Source organism: Diceros bicornis, chromosome X (assembly GCF_020826845.1).
Source record: "Diceros bicornis minor isolate mBicDic1 chromosome X, mDicBic1.mat.cur, whole genome shotgun sequence".
Taxonomy (NCBI): domain Eukaryota; kingdom Metazoa; phylum Chordata; class Mammalia; order Perissodactyla; family Rhinocerotidae; genus Diceros; species Diceros bicornis.
This window is the reverse complement of record NC_080781.1, coordinates 88175693-88194733: the sequence shown is the minus strand read 5'-3', so window position 1 is coordinate 88194733 and position 19041 is coordinate 88175693. Positions and strand designations below refer to the sequence as shown.

Genomic DNA, 19041 nt, shown 5'->3' with positions numbered 1-19041 from the left:
GAAACATATGATTTGTTTCATATATTTTGCTATTCTAAAATGGTGATTTGGGAGAAAATGCTTTATGAAAATATTCTTGATTATCCACCTTAAGAAAAACTTTTAAAAGTCACATTGATGAATCAAGAGGCATGTAATTATTTTACGAGTTTTAAATATGAAACACCATACAGAGCAAGATAGAGAAATAAGAAATTCTAAGCCCTTGTTCCCTGATAGAAACATTAAAAATAACCAGCAACAGCTAGAGATGAGTTAAAATAACTTAACAGCCACTCTGGAAGACAGTCAATGGTCTAGAGAAACCAAGTGAATGGCCAATCAAGAGAAAGCCACATTCAAAGCAGTAGAAAATTTAATGATATATTTATTCACTCTTGCCCCAACCCTTCCCCACTGTGATACAGTGTGGTCAAGGGAAAGCAATGGCCCAATTTCCAATGGCCTCCCTGAGAGACTGGTCTTATTTATTTATTTTTTTTGCCTGACTCAGAGCTTAGATGGGAAGAGCAGGATATGTCAGTTCTTGGGTTGTGAAAAGCTGCTGGAAAGAGTAGGAATTGCCCACAAAAGTTGAGAGGGATTACAGACCTTCAGATGCTTGCAGCAAGAGATTACATGTAGAGGAATACAGTAGAATATCTAAGTTCCTGAGAAGTAGCTAGGGTGAGACTCTTCAGTTAATTAAGACATTCAAAAGAAGCCATATATAAGGAGAAGAGAAAACACACACACACAGAGGTCAGACAAGATGCATGACCAGAAAAAAACCTGGGAATACTTTGAGCCTTCACCCTGGGCTGATCTCAAGGCTCATAACATTTTCTGATAATTAATGAAGATCTTTCATGGAAAGGATCCAGTATGCAAAGACTGGGAAAGGTGGTCATTTTTTCAAATGCCCAATTTTCAACAAAATAACACAAAGTATTCAAAGAGAAAGGAAAATATGGTTCACTCAAAGGAAAAAATAAAGTTGCAGAAAGCATCCATGAGGAAACAAAGGCATTAGACATACTAGACAAAGACTTAAAAACAACTGTCTCAAATATGCTCAAAGAGCTGAAGGAAAACATAAACAAGGAACTAAAGTAAGGAAATCAGGGAAATTATATGAACAAAATGAGAATATCAATAAAGAGATAAGAATGATAAAAATGAACCAAAAAAATTCTGTAGATGAAAATTTAAATAACTGAATTGAAAAAAAATTCACTAGAGGGGTTCAAAAGCTGATGTAAGCAGGTAGAAAAAGATTCAGTGAACTTGAAAATATGACATTAGAAATTGACAAGTCTGAGGAAAAGAAAAAAAAATGAAGCAAGGTAAACAGAGCCTATGGGCTTGTGGGACACCACAGAATAGATTGATATATGCACTATGAGAGTCCCAAAGAGAAAAGGGAGAGAAAGAGGCAGAGAGATTATTTGAAGAACTTATGGCTAAAAACCTTGCAAAATTTGAGGAAAGACATGGACATGCAAATTCAAGTTGCTCAATAGAATCCAAGTAAGATACACCTAAAGAGAGCCACAGCAAGATGCATTATAATCAAACTGTAGAAAGACAAAGACAAAGACAGAATCTCAAAAATAGCAAGAGAATCATCATGTACAAGGGATCCCTAATAAGATTATCAAAGAATTCTTCAGCAGAAACCTTGGAAGCCAGAAGTAGTGGGATGATATATTAAAGTGCTGAAAGAAAAAAAGAAAAAAAAAAACCTGTTAATCAAGAATTTTATATCTGGTGAAAATGCTCTTCAAAAATGAGGGAGAAATTAAGACCTTCTCAGGTAAACAAAAGCTGAGGGCATACATTACCACTAGACCTTTTCTACAAGAAATGTTAAATGGAGTCCTTCAAGTTGAAATGAAAGGATGCTAGATAGTAACTTATAGCCATAGAAAATATAAATATCTCCAGTAAAGGTTAATGTGTGGGAAAATATAAAAAGCAATATTATTGGTTACTAGTTACACTTTTTATTTTCTACAGGATTTACAAAACAGATATAAAGAATAATTATAACTCTATGTTAATGTGCACAAAATATATAAAGATGTTATTTGTGACATAATATCACAAAGTGGTCATGGTGAGCTGTAAAAGAGTAGAACTTTGTATGCTATTGAAGTTGTTATAAACTTAAAATAGATTGTTATAACCCTTGGAGATTATATGCAATTCACATGGTAATCACAAAGAGAATATCTATGGAATATACTCAAAAGGAATTGGGAAGGAAATTAAAAGGTGACACAACAAAAAAATAGCTGAATAAAAAGGAAGGCAGTGATGGAGTAAATGAAGGGGAAATGCTGTGATGTCCAGAAAATAAATAACAAAATGGCAAAAGAAAGACTTTCCCTTTCAGTACTTACTTTCAATGTAAATGGATTAAACTACCTTCTCAAAATACGTAAATTGGCAGAATTGTTAAAAAAGCAGGATCTAACAACAGGCTACAAGAGGCTCACTTTATATCTAAGGACACACATAAGGTAAAAGTGAAAGTATGGAAAAAGGAGATTCCATGAAAATATTAACCAAAAGAGCTAGAGTGGTTACACTAATATTAGACAAATTAGACTTTAAGACAAAAATTGATATAAATGACAAAAAGAACATTATATATTGACATAAGGATCAATTCTCCAAGAAGACAAAATAATTAGAAACATGTATGTATGAAAAGTCAGGGCTCCAGGAAAAAGCAGTGCTAAGAGGTAAATTTATAGCTATAAATGTCAACATTAAAAAAAAATCTCAAATCAACAAGTTAACTTTACACCTTGAGGATATATAAAAAGAAGAACATTCTTCAGACAGAGGATACAGAGAGCCCTGGGAGACAGGCTTGCAGGAAATGCTTCATCAGCTGGAGTGCGCTGGTGCTGCTTAAATAGGATGTGCACTGGCATTCACTAGGAAGTGCAATATGGTTGCCATCACCCAACATAGAGAAAGGGTGACAGATTTCACTATGAGTATGCCAAGGATACCTCTAATCCTCCCACATGTCAGGCAGATGAAGTTACTACTTCATTTCACCACCCTGCAGGTAACTGAAACTCAATTACCTTTGCTGCTCACTCTCACTCGGTTACATCACTCTGAGTTCAGACAGCTCTGGTGCCTCTCAGAACTCCCGTCTGTTCTCTTTGCTCTACCCCAGGGGTGAGCTTGTCATAACCAGCCAACTATCCCTTCTTTCCTGAATTCACTTAGTTGAACGTTTCAGCTCTACCTTGAAGACCTTCTGCACTGGTCTCCGGAGCCCTCAAGCTGAGGCCTCTAATGAGGAACTGGCCTAAAGCATCTCCACACCTTCGGGTTTATTTGAATACCTTGGGTCTCTTGTTTTAGGGCTCTGTAAAAGATACATAATGAACTTTCTCCTGAAATGAATTACTGTAGTAGAAAAATTACACACATGTATATTTTATTTATTTATTTATTTTCTTTTGTGAGGAAGGTCGGCCCTGAGCTAACATCTGCCAATCCTCTTCTTTTTGCTGAAGAAGACTGGCCCTGGGCTAACATTCATGCCCATCTTCCTCCATTTTATATGGGATGTTGCCACAGCATGGCTTGACAAGCGGTGCGGCAGTGCGCACCCAGGATCCGAACTGGCAAATCCCAGGCTGCCGCAGCGGAGCGCACACACCCAACTGCTTCCACCACCGGCCGGCCCCTCACACGTGTATATTTTAAAATGAAATACCTCTATCTATATAGGCCTGCTGGAACAACTACGTAAGTGATGTTTGCTTTTTTTAAAGTAATAATAAACTGGAAGTTTTTTTTTCTAAAACAAACAAATACAAAAAGACAAAAAGGAGGCCCAGCCTGCCTGGTGCCTGCCCTCCAGATACGTGGCCCAGAAAGGGGTATATATGGTCCCTCATGGCCAATAGGCTTCTCGCTGCTTCTCTTCCAGACTCCTTAGTAGTCCGACAATGAGAGATCCTTGTTGTTGTTCCCTAGCTTCCTCCAGCCCCACAGAGTCCTACAAGTCCCAGTCATACGTGAATGCATCTCCATCCACATTTGCCAGGCTGGTATCCCAATTGGTAATGCCTACTGGGACCTCTACTGCCTGGAAAATTGCATCCAGCCCAATGGTCAGATGCCAAGTGACAAGACCATTGGGGGAGGAGATGACTCTTTCAACACCTTCCTCAGTGGGACAGGTGCTGGTAAGCACGTGCCCAGGGCAGTGTTTGTAAACCTGGATGCACAGTCATTGATGAAGTTCACACTGACACCTACTGCCAGCTCTTCTACACTGAGCAGCTCATCACAGGCAAGGAAGATGTTACTAATAACTATGCCTGCATCCACTACACCATTGACAAGATCATTGACCTCCTCTTGCACTGAATTCATAAGCTAGATGACCAGTGCACAGGTCTTCAGTGCTTCTAGGTTTTCCACAGCTTTGTGGGGGAACTGGTTCTTGGTTCACCTCACTGCTGATGGAACATTCCTCTGTAGATGATGGCAAGATGTCCAAACTGGAGTTCTCCATTTACCCATCCCCCCAGGTTTTCAGAGCTGTAGTTCAGTCCTACAATTCCATCCTCACCACCCACACCACCTTGGAGCACTCTGATTGTGCCTTCATGGTAGACAATGAGGCCATCTATGACATCTATAGTAGAAACCTCAATATTGAGCACCCAACCTATACTAATCTTAACTGCTTTATCAGCCAGATTGTGTCTTCCATCACTGCTTCTCTTAGATTTGATGGAGCCCTGAATATTTACCTGACAGAATTCCAGACCATCCTTGTGCCCTATTCATGCATCCACTTCCCTCTGGCCGCATATGCCCTTGTCATCTCTGCTAAGGAAGCCTACCATGAACATCTTACCGTAGCAGAGATCATCAATGCATACCTTGAGCCAGTCAACCAGATGGTGAAATGAGACCCTCACCATGGTATAGTACAAGGCTTGCTTCCCATTGAACCACAGCGACATAGTTCCCAAAGATGTGAATGTTACCATTGCCACCATCAAGAGCATGCACATCATCCAGTTTGTGAATTTGTGCCCCACCATATTCAAAATTGGCACTAATTACTAGCCTTCTGCTGTAGTACCTGGTGGAGGCCTGGCCAAAGTACTGTGAGCTAAGCAACATTACAGCCATTGCTGAGGACTGAGCTTGCCTGGACCGTAAGTTTGACCTAATGTATGCCAATTATGTCTTTGTTCACTGGGATGTGGGTGAGGGCATGGAGGAAGGAGATTTTTCTTAGGCCCAGGAGGACATTGCTGACCTTGAGAAGGATTATGAGGCAGTGGGAGTAGATAGTGCTGAGGGAGAAGATGAGGATGAAGAGTATTAACCTCTCTGCTGCAAATTTACACTCCATTTTCTTGTGACTGTCTTATTTCTGTTCTGTGAAGCTGTCCATTGTGGCTCTAACTTGTCAATATAAGTGATGTTTCCATTAAAAAAAAAAGAACAACAAACTGAACCCAAGGCTTGAAGAGAGAAAGAACTAATAAACATTAAAGTGGATATAAATAAAATAGCAAGTAGAAAAACAATAGAGAAAATCAATGAAACCAAGATTGGTTCTTCAAAAAGATCAACGAAATTCACAAACCTTTACCTATATTTACTAAGAAAAAAAGAAAGAAGCCAGAAATAACTAAAAGCAGAAATGAAAGTTGGAACATAACTATTGATTTTGCAAAAATATATAGGATTATAAAAGAAAGTGCTATGAACGACTGCTTGCCAACTAATTAGATAATCTAGATGAATGGACGAATTCCTAGAAAAACAGAAGATTGAATCATGAAAAAATAAAATATCTGAATAGGCTTATAACTAGTAAAGAGATTGAGCTGTCAAAAAGAAACAAAGATAGACATTTGTCAAAGGTAGCATGACACATTTTATTCAGGCCACTGTAGGAGAGGAAAGAGACTTCATTATAAAAGCTCAACTTTACTGAAACAAAAAGTGAGGAAGCTTTTTAAATGCTGAGATGTGCCAAAGAAAAAGTACTGAAAGACATTGATGAGGTGGTGGGGGTAAGTGGGGGTGGTGGATTTGGTCCACGTGCTTAGGTCTTCCGTGTTTGCTAACGATACTTATTGAAGTCAGCGTCCTACCCTCCCACAGAGACTGGGAGATAGGTTCCCTATTTTTTTAATGATTACATTTTAAAGGGATGGCTCAGATCCTTGAAAAAAGCATTCCTGGGTTGTAGTAGATTTAGATCTTAAAAGGGCAGAGACAGAATTTACAATTGCAAGTTTTCTAAAGTAAATACTCTAAAAAACAGAAGTCAGGGCCTATAGTCAGGTTTTGGCTGGACAAATATAGTAAATTATTTTTTCAGCATAGAACTTTGTCAGGCAGACTTTTTAAGAGATCTGCGATCACCCTAGGGACATGGGTTTGGGCTGACAGAAGCCATTTTATAATTTGGTCAAGTCTTTTAGTGTGTTTGTGTGGAGGGAGTGGGTTGGATGGAGCTATTGGTGTGAAGAATTATGCAGACAAATGTTGAGGCCTAGTCAAGAAAAGGGCTCATAGGAGCCTGACAAAAGCTTGGTCAAGGAGAGAGTCTTTTTATGAATCAGTAATCAAAATTCTCTCAACAGAAAAAAGCCCAGGACCAAATGGCTTCACTGGTGAATTCTAACAAACATTTAAAGAAGAATTAACACCAATTCTTCTCAAACTCATCCAAAAAATTAAAGAAGAAGAAAGAATACTTTCTAACTCATTCTATTAGGTCAGCATTACCCTGATACCAAATCTAGACAAATACTCAAAAAAAAAAAATTACAAGTCAGTAGCCTTAGAAACATTTGTGCAAAAATCCTGAACATAATACTAGCCAAACAAATTCCAAAGCATGTTAAAAATATTATACACCGTAACCAATTGGGACTTATTCCCAGAATGCAAGAATGTTTCAGCCTATGAAAATCAAAGTAATACACCACATTAACAGAATGAAGGAAAATAACCACATGATCATCTCAATTGAAGCAGAAAATGCATTTTTAAAAAATTCAGCACTCTTTAATGATAAAAACATTCAACAAACTAAGAATAGAAATAAACTACATCAACATAATAAAAAGTCCTATGTGAAAGAGCCATAGCTAACATCATACTCAATGGTGAAAGAATGAAAACTTTCCCTTTGAGATCAAAAACAAGGATAGCCATTTTTACCATTTCTTTTTTTTTTTTTGACATGGCAAAATATTTAATGCCTGTAGGTGTGCCTCACCCTCCCATTCCTATTATGATTCATAGCCTCCCCAAGCTGGCAGTACCAGAGAAAACCATTTCTATTCAACATAGTATTGGAATTTCTAGGCAGAGAAATTGGGAAAGAAAAATAAAACATCCAAACTGAAAAGAAAGAAAATTATCTTCATTCAAAGATGACATAAATTTATATATACAAAACACTAAAAAGATTCCATAAATAAAATGGTTAGAGAAAATGAAGGAACTCAGCAAAGTTGCTGGATACAAAATCAACACAAAAAGATCAGTTGCATTTCTATACACTAACAATGAACAATGCAAAATGAAATGAAGAAAGCAATTTAATTTACAATATTACCAAAAAGAATAACATACTTGAGAATAAACTTTACCAAGAGGTGAAACTTGTACAATAAAAACTAAAAAATATTGCTGAAAGAATTCAAAGAAGACTCAAATAAATGGAAAGACATCCCATGTTCCTAGATGGGAGACTAAACACCTACAGATATTAATCTACAGAGATCTACAAATTCTCTACAATCCCTATCAAAATGCCAATATCATGTTTTGGAGAAATGGAAAAATTCATCCTAAAATTCTTATGGAATCTCAAGGGATTCTGAATAAACATGCTTGAAAATGAAGACTAAAGTTGGAGGTCTCACACTTCCTGATATCAAAATTTACTACAAAGCCACAATAATTGACACAGTGTGGTACTGGCATAAATAACAGACTTATAGACCAACAAAATAGAATAGAGAACCCAGAAATAAACACTCACATATATGGTCAAATGATATTTGAAAATGGTGACAAGAACATTCAATGGGTAAAGGAGAGTCTTTTCAAGAAATGGTGTTTGGAAAAATGGATATCCACATGCAAAAGAATGAAGTTGAACCTTTACCTTACACCATATGTAAAAGACTAACTCAATTGGATCAAAGACCTAAGCATGTGACCAAAACTACAACACTCATAAGAAAACAAAGGGGAAAAGCTTCTTGATTTGGCAATGATTTCTTGGAAATGACAAAAAGTACAGGCATCAAAGAAAAAATATATCAGTTGGACTTCATCAAAATTAAAAACTTTTGTGCTTTAAGGAACACTATCAACAGAGTGAAAAGGCAGCCCATGGACTGAGAGAAAATATTTACAAATTATATATCTGATAATGGATTAATAACCAGTATATATAAAGAAATCTTACAACTCAACAACAAAAAATAACCTTATTAAAAAATTAGCAAAGAACTTGAATAGATATTTCTCCAAAGAAGATATACAAATGATCAATAAGCACATGAAAAGATTCTCAACGTCACTAATCATCAGGGAAATACAAATCAAAACCACCATGATATGCCACTTCATGCCAGTTGGAATGGCTATTACTTAAAAAAAAAAAAAAAAACCAAACCTCAGAAAATAAGTGTGGGTGAGGACATGGAGAAACTGGCATCCTTGTACATTGCTAGTGCTAAAGTAAAATGGTGCAGCAGCTATGGGAACCTTTAACAGCAGTTCCTCAAATAATTAAGCATAGAATTACTGTATGATCCAATACTTTCACTTCTGGTTATATGCCCCCAAAAATTGAAAGCAGAGACTCAAACAGATTTGTGTACACTCATGTTCTTAGCAGCATTATTCACAATAGCACAAAACTGGAAACAACCCAAATGTCCACAGATGGATTAATAGATAAATAAAATATGGCATATACATACAATGGAATATTATTTAGCCTTAAAATGGAAATAAATTCTGACATATGCTACAATATGGATGAAACTTGAAGGCATTAGGCTAAGTGAAATAAGGTAGAGACAAAAAGACAAATATTTTATGATTCCACTTATATGAAGTACCTAGAGTACTCAAATTCACAGAGACAGAAAATTGAGTTGTGGTTGCCAAAGTCTGGAGAGAGGAGAGAATTGAGAGTCATTGTTTAATAGGTACAGAGTTTCAGTTTGGGAAGACGAAAAATTTCTGGAGATGGATGGTGATGGTTTTTGCACAAAAATGCTAGTATACTAATGCCACTGCACTAAACACCTAAGACCATTAAAATGGTAAATTTTATGTTATGTATATTTTACCTCAATCACACAAAAAAAGAATTAGAAAAAAATACACCCAGAGATTTCTCCATATCAAAGGTGTACCAGAGCCATATTCCAGCTAAAAGAAGGATATTAAGAAAAAAAAAAAGGTTAATCTAATTAACTGTTTTACGTTAAACATTGGAAGCACCCTTCTTGCATTCTCAACAAAAGTAATATTATTTGCAACAAAAAATGCTAAACAAAAACTTCTTACAACTTGAAGAATAAAAATGAAACCGTCTATGATTTTGAGTTATATAGTTAAATGTGTATTTTCAGAGTGATACAGGCACGTTTATGAGTCATTTGAATTTTTTTCTTTTATGAATTATCTAGTAATAGAATTTAACAACTTATTTTGGGCTGCATTGAGATTGCTGTTTGATTTTTAAGATATGTCATGAACAGTATCCCTTTTAAATGTTATTAATTTTCCCCACTTTATTATTTCTGTTTAACTCTCTCTATGGTTTGCCTTTTCCATTATGGTTTTGCCTATAGTGTAATGATCAAAATATCTTTCCTTTAATATTATAGACGTGTTTTCCTCAGGTGTTTTATGGGATTAATTAATTTTTAAATTCACAATACTAAACATTCCAGAAATTAATCTGTTGAATGCAAGAGTGATATTAAAAACATTTAAGCAATGATGCATGGGAACTGATCAATCAGAACTGCCCCTGACTGTTGTGTTTGAGCTGAATGTAAATCCTAGGTGTACAAGGTGAAGTGGGAAACTAACTTTATATTTTACTCAATGATTAAGCCAGGTATCTTAACATTTTGTGTTGAAAATATTCTTTGTCCATTAGTTAAGAGTGCCAGGTCTTCATATATTAAATTAGCAGACATTCTTTGGTCTGTTTCTAGTTTATTTTATTGATTATGTTTTAATGTTGGCTAGGGATAACCTTCTTATTTATCTCCTGTCTTCTCTTTTTCCCACTTTTTTTGGTCCTGAGCAATTTTTCTTGCAGATTGACTTCAGAGTGATTTTTGTGAGTTCTAAAATCCCATCTTTGTTCTTATTGGCCTTACACTAAATTTATAGATTTATTTTAGGAGAGTTTGTCATCTTTTCAATATTAGACCTTCCCATCTAGAAATGTGGTATACCTCTCGAATTATTAAACTCGTATTTGATGTTCCTTAGTAAAAATGTATTGCTGTTATCATGTGCAATATATACACATTCTTTCTTAAAATACTCATAAAACAATTCACATTGTATTGTTATGAAATGCATCATTTATAATTAAAATGTAAAATAAAGTATTGCTGAAAAGTAGTTTTCACTAATTTGTTCATTCACTCATTTATGTTTTCATCCTCCCCACTTAAATTTAAGGAATCTTTATTATATAACAAGAGAGGAATTCATTTACATATATTTATCTATCTATATATTTAAATTTTTCTACTTGTGGTCTTAGTTCCTTAATACCTTTAACACGATCTATTTAGTTGTTCTTTTCCAATGATAGAATTTTTGTTACTTAAATTCTAAAGTTTGTACAACATATGCCTAATGATAGATCTCTTTATTATTTGCACCCAGTATACGATAAGCTGTTATAGTCTGCAGTCCTATTTCTTTAACTCATGAAAATTTTCTTCTGTTATAATTTCAATTATTTTTTTGATTTGTTCTTCCCAATTCTGCATATGTTTGATTTATGTTCTTCCAGAATATCTATTATCTTCTCTTTGGACATTTGTGTTTCCATGTTCAACTGAATTTAGAAAATACTTCTCTTGTTTATTCTCCAAATTAATATTTCCTGTCTTGGTAGTTTAATTCTCCTCTTTTCTTCTTCTAATGTTGCTTTTATTTTTGCTACTTAATTTTATTTTCCTTATAATCTTTCTTGAATCTCATCAACTCTCCTCTTATTCATTACTTGGCTAGCTCACTATTTATCAAATATATTTTATTTTACCATTTATATCCTACAGTATATATTTCTATATTTTCTTGAAGTTCGTAATGAATGCAAACTAGATGTTTTATAAGTTTCAGAAAATAGTTCATGAGTTATATTTATTTCAAAATGTTTCAATAGTATGCTCTTCCTCTGTAATATGAATGCTATAGTTTCCCCTTTATAAAATTTGTTTCTCAATCTATGTACATCCCTTATATATATTATTTTCTGTTTAATTCTCTTTGAGTGAGACAAATCTACCTTTCGAATCTTAAGTTGGAGGCATAGATTATATATAAATCAAAGGTTGTGTTGTTTTCACTCTTTTGTTTAGTATGATTGGGCTCTGCTGAGAAAGGATCTCACAGTCTTTTCACCTAATCAAGTAACTACGAAGAATAGAATTATTCATAAACCATGTCAAGGCTTTTGTAGTTCTTATCCTACCAGAAGACATAAATCAACAAATATAACTGTCAGAGGGCATCTTTACTATACTTGCTAAAGATTCAGTTATTCACTATTGTCAAAATCACATCTCCAGGGATAAATTGTAACCTACTTTTCCTCTTTGCTTAAAGAACTAAAGTGAAGGGTGCATGATGATAACCTTGAATACCTTATACATTTGGTCCTTGTCAATAAAAGAGTGTGTTCCTTCCCATTACCAAGAAAATTTCTCCATCTCTGAGATAGTGTGCAGTTGGAATATGTTCAAGGGCATGCACTATTTTCCCCCTATGTGATCCTATCACTGATTCCCTTCTCTATTTTAGGATTTCATTAAACTTTAATAGAAAGCATATTCTCCCCTTTATTATCATAACATTTGTCAATGTTTTTAATTTCTAGTGCTATTGTAACATTGTCTCTTTTCCTTTCTGTATGTATTCTTAGATTGGACAATGCTAGTCTCCCCCAATTATCATCCACAAGTTCATATTTTCCCATTTTTAAACAATTTTATACAATTTCAAACTTACAGAAAAGTTGCAAGAATCGTACAAAGAACTGTCATGTGCTCTTTATCCAGATTCATGAATTTTAAAAATATTTCATCCCATTTACTTTATCGTTATCATTCCTCTTTCTTCTTTCTCTCTCTTTTAGAGTCATTTGAGAGTAAGTTGTAATCACCATGCCTCTTCACCCCTAAGTAAATCAGCATATATGTCTTAGAAAAAGACTTAGATAACCACAGTAAAATTATAAAATTCAGAGAATTTACTATTGGTATAATATTATTATTTACTCACATCCAATATTCAAATGCCATCAATTTTTGCAATAATATTCTTTATATCTACTTTTTTTCCATTCCAAGACCCAATCAAAAATCCTACAGTACATTTAATTCTAATGTCTGCTTTACATTCTATAATCTGGAATAGTTCTTCAGCCTTGTTTAGTGTTTCTTAACCTCAAAATTAAATACACAGGCTAGTCATTTTCTAGAGTATTTCTTAATTTGGGGTTGTTAGATGTTTTTTCATTACAGGATTCAGATTATTTGTTTTAGGGCAAGAATAACCCAGAAGTGATGTTTTCTTCTCAGTACATTTTATCAAGATGAATGTAGGTGTTGGTGTTGTTAACTTTGATCACCTAGCTAAGCAGTCCTGTCAGATTTCTCCATTCTAAAGATACTGTTTTTCTCTTTGCAAGTAGTAAGTAATATTTAGGGAATACTCAGAGACTATGCAAATGTCTTTTCCACATGAATATCTCTACCCACTAGTTTTAACATTTATTTATAATTTTCTAACTGTCATTCCTTCTATATTTATTACTTGGCATTCAAGTGTGAGGAAGGGATTTCCATTCTCCCCAAATATTTATTTAATTATTTATTCTTTTATATCAATATGAACTCATGGATTCTATAATATTTAGATGATTATAATCTATTGTTATAATTATTTAATTTGATCTTACGTTGCTTCAGTTGGGCAAGTGGGAATTCATTAAAACTACCTTCCGTGTCCCTTTATAATAATGAACATGTCCCAATAATGAACATGTCCCCATCATTCATTATTTCCTAAATTTCTGGCACAAAAAGCTGTTCAATGATCATCTTGTATTCTTCCTGCTCTAGACTTGGAATTGCCTATTTCTCCAAGGATCTCTGGAGTCTTTTAGTGGGGAATGGTATTCATAAGTGAAAATTCAATTGTTAGGTTTGCTCTTTCCTACTGAGTCATTGATTCTAGGTCCCCTCAGTAGATGATTTATACTGACATGTCTAATACCAATCTGATATTACAGAATTAAAAGATTCACTCTACTTTTAATACTTGTCACTGTCTTCTCTAAAAGTGAGAAAAGGTGATTTTCCACTCTACATCATAATTAACAGCCCTTGATATAAGCAATACTGTTACTAATGGGAGTATCTTTGGCATATAAGTGATAAAAAGTAGAAAAATGTGTGTTTCTCTTTACTCTTTTGTTTCTTGATGTTGTATAGAAATATGAAGTCAGCTCAATTTCATTCCATGTGTTTAGTTTATATATTTTTTACCTGCTATATTTTTTAAAAATTTAAATTTTCATTTGCAATCTGAAAACATTTCCATTGTGTGTCTAGATGTGGAAATCACTTTATCAAAATGGAGCTTGTTGATCTGCATACACATGATTTTCAACTTAAGGGAAAAAATATTCAGTTTAAGTTTGAGTATTTATTTCCAATTGTTATGATTTGTTGTTCAGTAATACCTATAATTCCTAAAGCGAATATCCACTTTCTGATCTCCATATAAATTGCTCATTCTTTTCATATTCATTTCTTTGCAGCTTAAGGACTTGAATCTTACTTTTATGGCTTTCTGTTTCTGTTTCATGGAATACATGTTTTCCAACATCTCATTGGTAATGACAGTCAGATTTATTTTTATTCACTTTCCTTCTGTGTATTAAATAATTTTTGCAAGATATGTTTTCTGAGCCTTTAGGAGTAGGTCCTATTTCCCTCAGTGTATAATGCATTTCAAACAATCCTCATAAGACTTGTTTTTATTCTTGTAAAAGCACCTTGGGATGATAAGAGAGATCTAAGCATGATATTTGCCAAAAGACAGAGACTGTGGCTTAGATCAGCCCCAGTAATGTCTTATAATTTCAAAAAAAAAGGAAAATCATCATTTTTACATGATATAAGCCTCTTCATTGAAAAGAAACATTTGTCTACATGGTTTCATGGCACATCCTTATTACCCTGGATACAATGCTTAAATACTTGACTGTTCAATTAAAAATATGGACAGCCCACTCTTTGATACTGATTGCATCATTTTTTTCCCAAAACAACTGATGGAGAAGATTGATGTACCTGATCATACTCCAATTTTCACTATGTCAAAATTATTTATCTACAACAACTGTTTAAACATTCTATAACACTCTAAACCTATGGACTACCTGGAAAAACTTAATTCTCAGCCTAAACTATAGACGTTCCCTCAGTTAGTACCAGCACACCAACCCATAATTCTTTTCAATTTACTTTTTTGACTGCACGTTCTAGTATGCAATATACCACCATTATCCACCCAGATTCAAGTCCTCTTTGGAGGTAGAAGAAGGATGCTTATATTCCTTGAATGTCAGTAAAAAATAAATTCTAAGGGCAAGTAATAGTCTAACACTTTCACAAAAAACAATACCATGCCAATGAGGGCTGGCTGTTCAGATGTTTTGATAACAAAACCCTTGCTATCTATCTACTGGAAGGATTGCTCTATATCTTGCCCATTTTAGAACTTATATCACTATTGTTTCTCTTGTTATGAGTAGTCATTCCTTTCTAATTTTGCCAATAGGTAGTATAAATTTGAGGGGCGGGGGGAGGAGTTATTTTAAATCAATTTTTGTGTCTTCATATATATTATAAAGAAGTTGGGAAAGGACTTGCAAGAAAACATTATTAAAACCCAGAAAACATGATTAGGTTATTCAATAAAATATCACATTTCCTTTTTTTTTTTTTTTTTTGTGAGGGAGATCAGCCCTGAGCTAACATCCGTGCTAATCCTCCTCTTTTTGCTGAGGAAGACCGGCTCTGAGCTAACATCTGTTGCCAATCCTCCCCCTTTTTTTTCTTCCCCAAAGCCCCAGTAGATAGTTGTATGTCATAGATGCACATCCTTCTAGGTGCTGTATGTGGGACGCGGCCTCAGGATGGCCAGAGAAGCGGTGCGTCGGTGCGCGCCCAGGATCCGACCCCGGGCCTCCAGCAGCGGAGCGCTCGCACTTAACTGCTAAGCCACCGGGCCGGCCCTCACATTTCCTTTTTTTTCCTTCTTTTTTCAGCAATCATAGCATTTTTTTCTTTAACTTTCCACTAAAATCTTCAGTGGAAATCTTAATGTTTTTATTTTTTGAAATGTACCATAAGATTCTAATATATTTTTCCATTTTCTGAAACCAATCACACATTTGTTATATTTTCTTCAAGTAAAAACGAGATAAATCCATCCTAATATTTTAATGGAAAAAGGATTGCAGGAAATGAGTCTTACAAAGAAGAGTGTCTCCAGAAAGTTCCTTACTTTGACCTAAACGTTTGCTTCTCTGATATAAATCTCTTTCCTAAGAACATAAGAAATTTTCTCATCAGTCAATCTCACCCTTATTGAACCCTTAAGATGTGTTGAGAATCATTCTAGGCACTAATATGAAATAGAAGACTAGATACAGAATATGTATTAGTCAAGGGTCCTATAATCTTGTTGATACTTGCTTTAATTTTTTCACCCCATCTGAAATATGTGATTTTATAAAATTTATAAACTTAACTGAATTTGTGAGAGTGTAAGTTAATGTGCTTCAGTTACACATTTGTCATCAATCATTTATTCATTAATTGAACAGTTCTTTACCAAAAAGCCGTTATGGTAGGACTTCAAAAGCCTTGATAGAAACTCAAAGAACAATGTCTTTCTCTGATTTGGCTAGGGGGCTCACATACTAGTGGAGGAGACAGAAACAAACACTAATGGTGATAATAACTATAATTAACATACACAAAAATCTATGAGAATAAAAAGGGATAAGTGATTAATTTCCTTATATACTCCTTGTCTTTCTTGTTCAGTGAGCATCCCCAGTGAGCAAGTGCCTGCCATATAGTAAGCACTCAATAAATGTTTGTTGAATTAATAAATGAATAAGATTAAAGAACTATTCAAATAAAGTTTCATGGAAGAAGTGATATTTGGGTTAGTCTTAAGAGATGGAAAGTGTATTTCCAGGAGAAAACGGGTAGGAAAAGCTTAGCAGACAGAAAGAAAAACATGAGCAAAATTACAGGGACAAAAATGAATGATTTGTGTGAGGAGAAACAGTTAGTCAATTGTAGTAAAATAACGTTATACACATTTAGGGTTGATTTTATAAAGGTTCTTTAGGTCCACATTATGAATAACAATGGGTGAAAACCTAAGAAAATTAGAGTGTATTCTACAGATAATCAGAAATCACTGATAATTTCTAAGCAACTGGATAAGTCCTCGTCTGAGTTATTTGTAATAATGGAGAGGAAAAAGAAGGGAAGAGTCTGTCTCAAACGTTTTCTTTTTTGTTTATTTATTTATTTATTTGAGGAAGATGGGCCTTGAGCTAACATATGCCAATCCTCCTCTTTTTACTGAGGAAGACTGGTCCTGGGCTAACATCCATGCCCATCTTCCTCCACTTTATACGAGACACCGCCACAAATGGCTTGACAAGTGGTGCGTTGGTGCGCGCCCGGGATCCGAACCGGCGAACCCTGGGCTGCTGCAGCGGACCACGCACACTTACACGCTTGCGCCACCGGGCCGGCCTCTGAAATGTTTTAAATATTTTTAAAGTACTATAAAAATAAAGATTAAAAAGTTTTATCCACACATTGTAACAAAAATTTCTCCAGAGACTAAGATTTGCTGCTTTTCATACAGGTGATTTTCTCATAAAATTGGCATCTTAAACAAGCTGCCAAATACCAAATGATGCCATGTGTTGCTGTGCTTTTTCACCTCATGAAATCTTGTCATGTGCAATTCTGTATCAGATTCTTTCGTTTATGAGAAGTTTTGGGAGTATGGACAAGCATTGTGTTTTAACAGCTATGATACAGGTTAGCTGTTACCAATTTAGTAAAATTAGAACTTCTTTATTAAAATTGCACAAATGCTCGGGGTTTAAATACTACTTCTTTATGACTGTGTGAGGATTTCTGGCTAAGAATGTTTGTCACTGACTTACCATTAAAAAAAAATTATCCAGTATCCATTACTTGAAGTCTGCTATATTTGCTATAATCCTGGTTGCTAGTATATGAAATTATAAGTTGTCTTGTTTCATTTGGAGCATCTCGAGATATTTTATTAGAAGTAGCAAGCTTGATATTTTCAATTAGCATAAGATTTGTCTCTAACAAATGGTTTCTGAAAGTTTTCAAATAATCAGTAGATGATGTAAAAACAAAAACAAAACAAAAGATATAGAATATGAGACTGATGCTAATTGCCTAGCCATGCTTCTGCCTCCACTGCTGTCATTGTAACTTTAAAACATTCAAATTGAAATTTTGATATTAGCTGAGGATGTGCATGTGGTTTCAAGCTGCCCTTTGTGACAGCTGCTTTACTATATATCTTTTCAAAAGAACACATTAGAAGAAAGCATTCCCTTGCAACCTTTCCATGTATATTTTTCAACTGCCCATCATGTCTGTTATAGTCAAAAATGTTGTGCGTCTCCTTGGTATAAAAATTGTTATGTTCATGGTCACACAGAATTAAATATGCAGACTCGAAAGATAAGCCATTGTAGATAACAAAACAAATGTGATTATGTTGACTTTAAGACTGATTTCACTTGGTTCATGAATTTATATTAACTTTGGTAATCTTTCAAAAACTTTAAGGTACTTCCTATCAGGCAAAAGAAGAATCACTCGTTAGGGCCAAGGTAATTGTACCAATATTTAAAGTGTGCAAGGCACCATATTTCAGTCACTGATGTGACCATTTATGAGTAACCTCTTACAATTTGTTAGCACAGAAGTGACCTTTCCCTTGTAAGCAAAGGGCACATTTTACAGTTTTCTGAACATGTCTTATCTACTTAGAATGTTTTAGAGAAAAGTAAGATGTGGTGACATTTAGTTTTATTCTAGTTCATTGCCATTAACCTCCTGCTGCTGACTTTTAGAGAGTTGTATATGGTCCTTTATCAAGAAAGAAAAAAATGAAAACCCTTCTCTGTATGCCAATGAAACTTGTTAAAGTATGAAGATAACAAAAGAATTGAAGAATTTAATAACGCCTGTTAGTGATCTAGTGAAATTCTTAAAGATCCATAAGAAATACACAATCAAGAGAGAGATGTTTGAGAATATTTCCATCAAACTGGTCTTTACTAAAACCTCATCACTCCAACAACTAGCATTGCCTTTGAGCAGCAATCATTTACAAGCTCCATTTCCACATACTTAAATTAACGTGAACAGTAGAAGAATCATAGAATAGAAAATGATTCTGATTTTGAGCTTCTTCCCAATGTTGTGATTTCATTCAGAATGCGATTCCATTCCTGACTATGCCAGGCCATTTAGTATACTCAGTGCCTTGTTTTGCACCCTGTGGATCAATTCAGCTATGAAGTTAACAAAGTATGGAAGCGTTCTATGAGCATATATTCACCCATGCATTTGCTATACTTTTCTCTGCAGTGTGTTTAATGGA

General features: G+C 34.7%; 1 pseudogene; it reads left to right on the top strand.

Moving 5' to 3' along the window:
- Window positions 1-4117: 4117 nt before the first annotated feature.
- LOC131400540 (tubulin alpha-1C chain-like) lies at window positions 4118-5362 on the top strand (annotated as a pseudogene).
- Window positions 5363-19041: the final 13679 nt, after the last annotated feature.